Source organism: Cryptomeria japonica, chromosome 4 (genome assembly GCF_030272615.1).
Source record: "Cryptomeria japonica chromosome 4, Sugi_1.0, whole genome shotgun sequence".
NCBI classification, from domain to species: domain Eukaryota; kingdom Viridiplantae; phylum Streptophyta; class Pinopsida; order Cupressales; family Cupressaceae; genus Cryptomeria; species Cryptomeria japonica.
In genome coordinates this window covers 332,336,418-332,347,148 of record NC_081408.1, presented here as the reverse complement: position 1 = coordinate 332,347,148, position 10,731 = coordinate 332,336,418, and positions in this window count along the sequence as shown.

The following is a 10,731-nucleotide window of genomic DNA, read 5'->3' as shown; positions in this document are numbered from 1 at the left end:
TAGGCATGAGGTATTAATATTTGATTATTTTATGGATGGACGACTTAGGAAGGGAGAAAATATTAATTTTATCCTGTCTATTTGGGCGAAATTTGCATATGACTTCAAGGGGGTCATCATGGTGTTAATAATTAAATTATAACTCAAGGAAAATGGGGTGATTTTCTAAATATATTACCTTAGTAATATTTTTTATTTTGAAGTCGTAGTTGGGTGCCCACTTTACACTTTATTTTATGACACTTATATTTATTAAAAAGGGTGATTTTGGGTGAATGTGAATTGGGCGAACTTGTGCAAGGAAATGAAATGAAATGCAATGCCAAATGTGGATGAAATGGAATGACATTTGGTTTAGGTGTATTTGGGTGCATTTTAATTTGAATTTGGTTGGAAAAAAGCTATAAATATGTGACTTGGGCTCTCATTTTGGTATCTTAGACAATTTACACCATTATGTTGTTGGATTAACTCTAGACAATCTTCGAGGGTGAATACCTCCTAGGGCTCTTGATAGACTTAGAGTGTGAGAAATCACTCCTAGCTGTGATTGGATCTTTTGATTGTGTGGTTCAATTTTAGTGTGCATTTTCATATTTTAAGTGTGGTGTGGATTTCAATGTTGTTGGTTTTTGGTGTGGTTGAAGCGAAGATTCGATCGTATCTCCATGCTTGTACAATCAATTATTCTAGGTAATAGCTCGTTGGAAGCGTATCTGGAGGGTGATCATTCTTCTACCTTGGTGTTTCATTTGGTGTTCTTTCTGATTTTTGGCAGCAAATCAAACTTTCCAGCTGGGTTGTACCATCTCTTGGCTGCCTTGGGTTGTGTGTTGGTTGTTTTTGGTATTCGCGGTGCAGGTTTGAGTCTCTGGCTGCATCGCCTTAGTCATAGATTTCATTTGCTTCCATTTTTGTGTCATTCGAAGTTGATTTGGAGAAGTTATGAGCATTTTGGGGTGTTCGTAGCTTGTTGGTCTACATGTTTTTTGTGCGTGTTAATGATTTTCAGAATTTCATAGTTGTGTGTTAGAAGAGATTTTTGGTGTGAGTAGTAAGTTGGTTTGAGAGTGATTATCTATTATTATTGCAGCTGTTTGACTTGTTATCAACACTTGATTCTTCATTCTATATGATTTGTAATGCTGGTTAGTAGTACTGACATCAAAGTTATGTTATTTCTTAGTCCCACTGCATAAGTGGAAGAGGCTGGCTATGCTGCCTATCTTTGGGATAGTGATATTGCATGTATTGATAATCTATAATGTGCATTGTAAAGATAGTTAGTAGTACTAACATATATCTTTTGGATTATTGCTTGTAGCCCCGCTGCGTAAGTGGAAGAGGCTGGCTTAGCCGCCTATTTTGAATATTTTGTAATACTGTCCTCCCGCTGCATAAGCGGTTGAGTTTATTGTAATGTTGTCCTCCCGCTGAATAAGAGGTGGATTTGATAGTAAATTTCATTTCTAGTCCTCCCGCTGCATAAGCAGTAGAGTGATTGTTCTTTAGTTTCTTGTACTATCCTTGGCTGGTTTACCACCAAGTGATCTTCAATATTCTCCATATCCCGTTGAAAAGTGGAAGGGGTTGGCTTGCCACCTGAGCATTGTATTATTTCCAGTTATTTGAAGCTAATGATCCCCTCAACACTATATGCTCTCACCTTCCCATATTGGGCACTTGGTGATTAGAAAGTGGAAGGGTTACAACTTCAACATTATTGTATCTTCATTTCGTAACCTTAACTATTTCTTGTTGTGATTGTAACTAGAGACAAATTGAAAAAAATTGTTGGGGATATTACACGAGCCCATTATCGAATGACATTGTTATATTTTTCCCTTTGAAATATGTAGAAGTACCTCAATTGGAACTTTATAATGGAAAAGGTGATCCCTTAACTCATGTTAAAACATTCCAAACTTTGTGTAGTGATTTTGCTCATGATCAAATAATTCTTTTCAATGGTATTGGTATTTTCCTCCTTATTCTATTACCTCTTTTCAACATTTGGCTAATGCTTTTATTCAACAATTTCATAATAACATTGGTACTAAAATTACTTTTATTGATTTTATGCATTGTAAACAAGGCGTTAAAGAAAAAGTGACTGATTTTATTGGTAGATATAAGCATTTGTATTCTCATATTTCTTTTCTTGTGCCTGATCAGGATGTCCAAAGAATTTTTATTGTTAATTTGCAAAAAGAAATTAGGGATAAAATTCTCTTAACTGAGTTTACTTCCTTTCTGCAGTTGTGTGCAGTACTTCATAATTATCACCTGATTGTGAGTCAATTGGAGCAATCTCCTTCCATGGCTCTGAGTGATAAGGGTGATAGTGCTCAACAACCATTTGCGAAGTTCAAACCAAAAAAAAGATTCATCAAATTCAATTAAAACAACAACAACATTCAAGTAGCAACCACTACAGGTGTGCCTCCAAAGAGAAAAATAATTTACTTGAATTAATCTTTGCATAGCATTATGTCTTAGTTATTACAAAGGAAGGTGTTAAAAATTCCCCCAATCAAACCAATTGATCCATCTAAGACAACTTCACCATACTTTGATGCTAGATCCTTTTGACAATACCATCGTCAACCTGGTCATGACACTAAAAAGTGTTTTTTATTGATAAGTAATATTACAGATTTGATTGATAATAATACCATATCCATGGCAGGTGTGAATGATAAAGGAAACAGATCTGTAGCTTGTCCTAATCAAAATCTTCAAATTTTCACTGATTCTTTACCATCCCATTCCACTAATCATCTTGCTTTCTCTCCCAACAATGTTGGCCTTGAATCTAATAATGTGGTGAACCTTGTAGATCAAGAACTTCCTAAGGACTTGTGCATCACATTTGATCCTAGTGAGACCATTAAAGCACCCGATGACCCATTATACATAAGTGCAAAAATCAAAGGTATACCTTCTCTAGGAGTGCTTATTGATCATGCTTGCATAGTTAATATGATAATTGAAGAATTTATCTATACTTTGTGTAGACACCTAAAAATGTCTTGTCAATCATGTACTAATTTATTGTCTTATTATTTAAATAATTATTTAATTAAGCTAATTTGTTATTCTAAACTAATTCAATCATCAGTTTCTATTTTACTAATTATCCAATTTCTATCTATTAATTAAGTCATCGTTAACTCCCTTCTCAGATATTAATTATTTAGTTAATTATGATTAATTCTCTTAATTGAATAATCTTTATTATTTAATTAATCCAATTTCTAATGATTGAATAATTTAATTTAAATTATTTAATTAATTAACTTATTCCTCCAATTCCCCAAATTCAAATTTCAACTCATTCCATCTAATTTCATCTTCTCAAATTCACATTTCACCAAATCTGAATTTCAATGAATTTCCGTTAATCTCATGTGCATTTCAGCATTCAAAAATCAAAATTCAAATTCAAATCAAAATAAAAATGAATTTCAATTCAAAATTCCTACAACACATGTTGAAAGTCACAACTGATTGATCAAATCAGTTAACTAACTAGTTAATTCTTCAATCTCCCCTTTTCACTATGAATCACCTTTTCTGACTAATCAATCAATTCAGTCTTCTCCTCAATCAATCTAGCCAACTAGCTAATCAATTCAGTCATCTCCCTAATCAATTCAGTCTACTAATCAATCAAATGAGTTAACAAATCAATCTATCATTTTAACAGATCAATCAATTCACTTAACTGATCAATCAAAATCAGTGATCTATAAATCAACACTTCAGTTCCAAATCTCACCCCATCTCACCTGAAAATCTATAAAAACAAGGCTTATTTCCCAATTTTAATCTAGAATCACAAAATTATAATCTTCAAAGCAATTGTCTATCTCATGCAGGAAATCCCAGTGTAACACCTGAGAGCCACCTACATACTCAATTCAGAGAAGAGCAATGGAAGCCTTGTTACATCAATTGAGGGACTTTAATTAGATTTCATTTTAATATTCAATTGATTTAGCATTATTTCATTGTCATTTATGAGTATTCATAATTAGATTAGAGTTGTGATTCGCTCTTATAATCTGATTATCTTAATTATAACTGAATTTACCCCTAGAAACAATGGTGAACCTGACGTGAACTAACCTTCTGATGTCTTTTTTATGATTTTTTGTAGATTCTGTACGGATGCAGGAAAAGTTCTACACATTTGTATGTACAGTAATTCACATTTGTTCACAACAATTCACATTTGTTCTGACAATGATTCACATTTGTATTGATATCAATTTGCAATTCTAGAGCTTATTCAAAATTTTAATTTTCATTGTCATTTCTGTTTTTCATTCATTTGCAGTGCTAACCCATAAAAAAATTTCAATTCTGAAAAATTTATTTTTTATGCATAAGATGTGTCTAACCCTATGGTAGGAAGAGTGACCTTCAAAATTCCAGGTTCTAGAAAGAGAAAAGAACACAAAAGACAAAGAAGAGCACATTGATGGTGGATAAGAGCCTAAAAGAGATTTCAAGATCTCGAAGTTCTAAGTGGTCGCCCTATCCCAATATTATCATATTGTGCAAAAGTACTTAGACTTGTTCAACGTGTTTGATGACATTGAGATCATGGCGAATATGATAATGGATCCATCTTATGTCGTAATTGATTGATTCTATCTTCTGTCTTTTATTTCTGTGTCTTAATTCGCATTTGTGCAGAGGGTAATTTGCATTTGTGTAGATGACAATTCGCATTTGTGTAGATAGAAAATCACATTTGTCTACACAATAATTCACAATTGTGTAGATATTAATTCACATTTGTTCTGATTTTAATTCGCATTTATCAAAGGCTAAAAGAAGATCATTGTTTTGTCTTTTCTTGATTATTTGCTATCATAATGTTCTGCTTTAATAGATAGTGAAGCCAAATTCTATAACCGAAAGAGAAAATTAGGCTTGTGAGCCCACAATGTGCTAATGTTTTCATGAGTTTTTGCAGGGATAGTTAGACCTAGTTTAGTTAACACTTACTTTTGTTGTTCTTTCAGGGATAGTTAGACCTAGTTTAGCTAACACATACTTTTGTGCTCTTTAAAAAGAACAACACAAATCTACTTTCATTTATCTCATCATTTCTTTGTGGCTAAAATGAACATCATGCTTGTTGGAGCATCATCTCCAAATAGATTAGAAAATTTTGCAATGAAGGGATAAAAAGAACTCTTGTTTCTATGTTTTCAAGGTGATAGGCATATGCTCTCCCCTTAACTAGGTGATCAAAAAGTTAGACCCACCTTTCATGCTTTCTGTCAATTTTTGCAATAGGATAAAAACCTTAGTAGGCTCGCCTTCCAAGTAGCCCATAAGGCCAAGTGAGAGGGAACAACCTAAGTGGTAATGACTAACGCTAAGTAATTTAAGCCATTATAAATAAATGTGTTTGCAATGAAAATTGCAATCAACAAGTGTTACTTGTTGTCATAATGACATCATGCCTCCCTCAGTGCCTATATGGTACGAGAAAATTTGTAGAGCCTAACCTCTACAAACTAGGAGACCTCCTTAACGGAGCGGAAAATGTTGTTGATTATGACCACTCGAACAGAACCTTCATTCATATCTTTAGAAAATTAGAGGCCAATCCGAGTCAATAACCAGACACTTATAATATCACAGTGGAAGGGTGGGGAAGAATCTACCCCCAAGACACTCACCATATAAGGGCAATTCTCTTTGGTTCAAATTCTAGAAAAGGGCAAAAAAATAGGTGTACCCTAGGGGGTGACATGACTATTTGAGCTGATGGAGTATCAAGATGTGGGGTGTGGTATTATTCATGACCTTTTTGACCCTAGAAGAGTCTAACTGTTGTGTGTTCGCATGACCAAAATTTATTGAAAAAAAATGGGGTTTGATAAAGATCCCAAAATCCACAAGGGTTTGAAAATATCCTTTAAACAATGCTCTCTTTGATTATATCATATTGTTTTCTTTCTTGTTTGTGTGTCTTATGCAACACTTTCAAAAGATTCAACATCCACAACATTGCCAAAACAAAGTAAAAAACAATCAGGTCTTGTCACAAATCTTTCAACCACCAACACAGTTTCAAACTTCAAGAAAAAACATTACAACATCCAGTGTCCACAACAATCAATCAAACAAACATCATGGAATGGCATTATGCATTTCATAGGGAAGGTGAAGAATTCATCCCTTCCATTCCTATTCCATCGTCATCCATAGAAATTTTGGCTCAAGAAATTAGGACTTTGCAACAATAAATGACAGACATGACTAGTCCTAATAACCATAAGGATTGGTTAGAAAAAATGATGAGGGAAGTGACAACCACAATACCTCTAATCAAGTGAGAATCTTCATCAGGCCAAGCTTCCTTCTATTGCGAGACCATTCAAACATGCCAACCTTCATTCTTCAGTAAAATCGCTCATATTTCAATTCAACTAACATTAGAGTCATGTCAACCCTCTTTTTTTTTTAACCCAACATATCAATCATACCAATCACATCAACCCAACATTCAAACCCCTTTCAATCAAAATCAAATCCCATTCAACCAAAGTCCAAATAATCATGTTTATCCACCGTTTCATTATCCCCTAAAGTCACACAAGAGCAGCCCACACCATCTCTATCCAATAACATAATCTCCCAAGGGCTATCCATAATACAAATCCAATATAATCCAAGGCATGATTCTAGTCCTTTCCATGCTTCAAAAATTCAAGATCCAATGCCACCATATATTCCATTTCTAAGAAAACCCACTTTAAGGAGTCTCATTCAAAATCCTTTCTTATCAAGCGAAAGTGTTGAAACATTCCAAAAATATCCCATGCATATCCAAACTCCTTCCCCATGTCAAGAGGATAATCCAAAATCAAAAGAAATCAGTCATGAAACAAATCAAGATCAAGAACAAACCCTTCCATCCTACCTAATTTTTTATCAAGATCCCACCTATCAAGAATCCTATGATGATCCCCTCATTCTTTTCTATTTCATTCATAATAACACCCTTTTATCTCAAGAGCAAGATGATATTTCAATTCCCATCCAACATCAACCTCCTAAGAAAGATAAGGACATCCCTTCTGATGCAGGAGCATCCACGGTTCACAACAATCTTGCAACAACTAAAAACATTTTCTTTTCTATTTTTTGGTTTTGTTTACAGTTTCAGTTTTCCTTTCTGTGTGTCCCAGTTTTGGTTCACCGGATCTCGTGGAGTTGGATTCTACTTGAAGACTTGATCATCTTTCTTGCTTTCAAACCACATCTCATTTGGATCAATTTCTAATAAGATATCGCTACTGGTTTCCATGATAGTATCTTGTTACCGGTTTCCATGATATTATCATTGAAGCTTCATTCACTGGAACATTTCCTTAGTCTAGATGACAAGTATGAAGTTTTCAAACAGGAAATGGTTACAGTAACCAACTAAGTTGGTGTTGACATAAACCTAGTAGCATCACTGGTGTTGACATAAACCTAGCAACATCACATGAATGGATGTTTTCTCCTTTGCAATTTGTAGTTGGCCTTGGACCTAGAAAAGTTGCTTCCATACAAACGACTATTTTTAGGGCTGGAAGGGTTTACAATCGCAGAGGATCGTTGAACCCTCTACAAGCTATGAAGTGAATTGCCTTTATAACTAGCAACCACAAAATGGAGAGGTTAAGGAGGTTTAGGATCCATATTTTGCCAAAGCGGATACCATTAAACAAAGTGAACAAGAGAATGCAAGGAAAGCAAAGGAACTTGCAAAAAATTCTCGATGACAAGAATGAAAGGACCAACCTCTTGTACAGTTGTTGTCGAGCATCTATCTACAACAATTGTGCCCTAATAATTTCCCTAATTTTAAGTTTTACTCATTATTGATGCATTTAATCTTAGTCTATGGATGTTTTAGGGGTATGTGGCCCAAGGAATTGAGGCTTAACATCAGAAATAGCTAAGAGGAGGAGCAACTTGTCCAATTAGGGACTTATATTTGGGATTCTCGTTACACAAGAACAAATTATATCAAATTCAAGGAATGGATAGTAAAGCCAATTTATCAGATGTATGGATTTCCTTGTGATGGATCAATCTTAGATGATATTAAATATTTTTAAGACCTAAAGATTTTCATGACAGAAAGATAGTGAATCATAACTGAGGAGATTGGTATGTCCAGCAACTGGTCTTTATAACTGGTAGCCGCAGAATGGAGAGGTTAAGGAGGTTGAGGATCCATATTTTGCCAAAGTCAATACCATTAAAAAAAATGAATAAGAGAATGCAAGGAAAGCAAAGGAACTTGAAAAAAATCTTGATGACAAGAATGAAAGGACCAACCTCTTGTACAATTGCTTCCGAGCATCTATCTGCAACGATTGTGCCTGCTTCCTTCCTCCCATTTTTTGCAACCTGAGCTCGCATATAATGATGGTGCGTAATTACTTTTCTTTTAAAATACCACGTGTTCATCGGAATTCCGACGTGAAATATGAAATCTGCATGATCGACAAAAGTCAACCTGATGGTAACACACAAGTAGAAGCATGTGATCGAGATAGAATACACGGATGAAGTCCATCGGTAGAATGCACAGTAGCGGCAATGGAGAAATCTTGTATTGTTGATAGCTGATGATGCTATCGGTAAGACTTATCCCGTTGGACACTGGCAAAAGTAAAATGCATCGGCAAAGGTTATGACGATAAAGGGTCAAATCTTATGTTGAGGAGATATAATGTATCAGGAGGAGCTATGCCGAGGGAAAAGACATCAGGGAAATTATGAACATCGCCTGAACACATTTTAAGCTATCCCGATGCCCGTTGAGACTAGCGGGATAACTCACACCGATCAACAGGAAGATAGGTCATTGATTTATGTTATCTCGATGAGTAAGAAGAAATCCAGAGGTTGTGAAAATCATCAGACCAACATATATCGATCAACATGTAAAATTCATGTTTGTCGGGATGTTGACATGAAATTTCAACATCTGAATTCCGACGAACACGAGGTATACTTTAAAAAAAAAAAATCCAACAAAGCGAAAGAAATCCCATAGCCGGTCAGAAATGTTCATCAGTTTTTTGTCCAAATTCCAACGTGAAATTTTAACACGTCAGAATTCCGACAAACACAAGGTAATTTTTGAAAAAAAAAAACAAATTAATCCGACAAAACAAAACAAATCCCATAGCTCATCGGAAATGCTCATCGAAAAACCGCTCCAAATGTACTAGTGTTTGTTAGATTTCCCACTTCTATGCTTCAACATAAAGGTGTAACTCTGCAAAAATTCTACCCATCTCATATGTCTTTGATTCAACTTGCTCTGGTTGTTCAAATACTGCAAATCTTGATGATACGTGTACAACAAAAACTCCTTAGGCAATAGGTAATGTCTCCACGTCTTCAAGGCTTGAACTATGGCATAAAACTCTTGAACATACATTAAATATCTCCTCTGGGTATCATGTTATTTCTCACTGAAATAAGCTACTGCTCTCCCTTCTTGACTCAAGACTGCTCCTACTGTTGTTCCACTTGCATCACAATCCACTTGAAATACTTTATTGAAATCCGATAAAGCTAACACAGGCTACTCAGTCACTTTCCACTTCAACAGTTCAAAAAATTTGTTAGCTCCGGTGGTCGACTTGAACTCCTTCCTATCTATCCTCATTGTATTAGTCATAGGGTTACAAACTGAACTGAAATTTCTGATGAACTTTCAGTAGAAACTAGCCAATCCATGAAATGATCTTACCTCTCCAATGCTTTCCGGTCTAGGCCATTCAACAATTGCTTTTACTTTTTCAGGGTCCATCTTCAAACCATCCTCATATATCACAAATCCCAAATAGACTAACTCATCCTTCATGAAAGTACACTTCTTAAGATTTATCAACAACTTTAGTTCTCTCAACCTCTCCAAAACTTGTCTCAAATGCAATAAATGCTCCTCTTTTGTCTTACTGAAAAAACAAAATGTCATCCAAATATACAATAACAAACTTACCCAATAATTTCTTCAATACCTCATTCATTAGCCTCATGAAAGTACTCGGTGCATTAATTAACCAAAAGGAATCACCAACCATTCATAGAGTCCTTCATTTGTCTTGAATGTTGTCTTCCACTCATCTCCTTCTTTGACCCTGATACGATGATATCCACTCTTCAAGTCTATCTTTATAAAGTATTTGGCGCCACTCAAACAGTCCATTATGTTATCCATCCTAGGAAAAGGAAACCTATATTTCACCGTGATCTTGTTTATTGCTCTAGAATCGATACACATTCTCGATTCTCCATTCTTCTTAGGTGCTAATACTGTTGGTACTGCACAAGGACTCAAACTTTCTATAATTAAACCTTTCTTCAACAACTCTTGCACTTGTCTATTCAACTCTTCATTCTTTGTCGGTGTCATCCAATGTGCAGCTTTGTTAGGCAAACTAGCTCCGGGAACCAGGTCCATGCAATGACTGATACTTCTCACAGGTGGTAATCCATCCGGTACATTATTTGAAATGAAGTCTTCATACTCTGTCAGCAAATCTTTTATCTCTTTCGGTTGATCTTTCGCATGCTCTGGGTTCTTAGTCTTCTTAGGAACTAAGGCAAAACACACATTCTCATGTCTCATTCCATCCACCAAACAGATTCTAGCATTCATAGAGACTTCACTCTTCAAAGGCTTCTCCA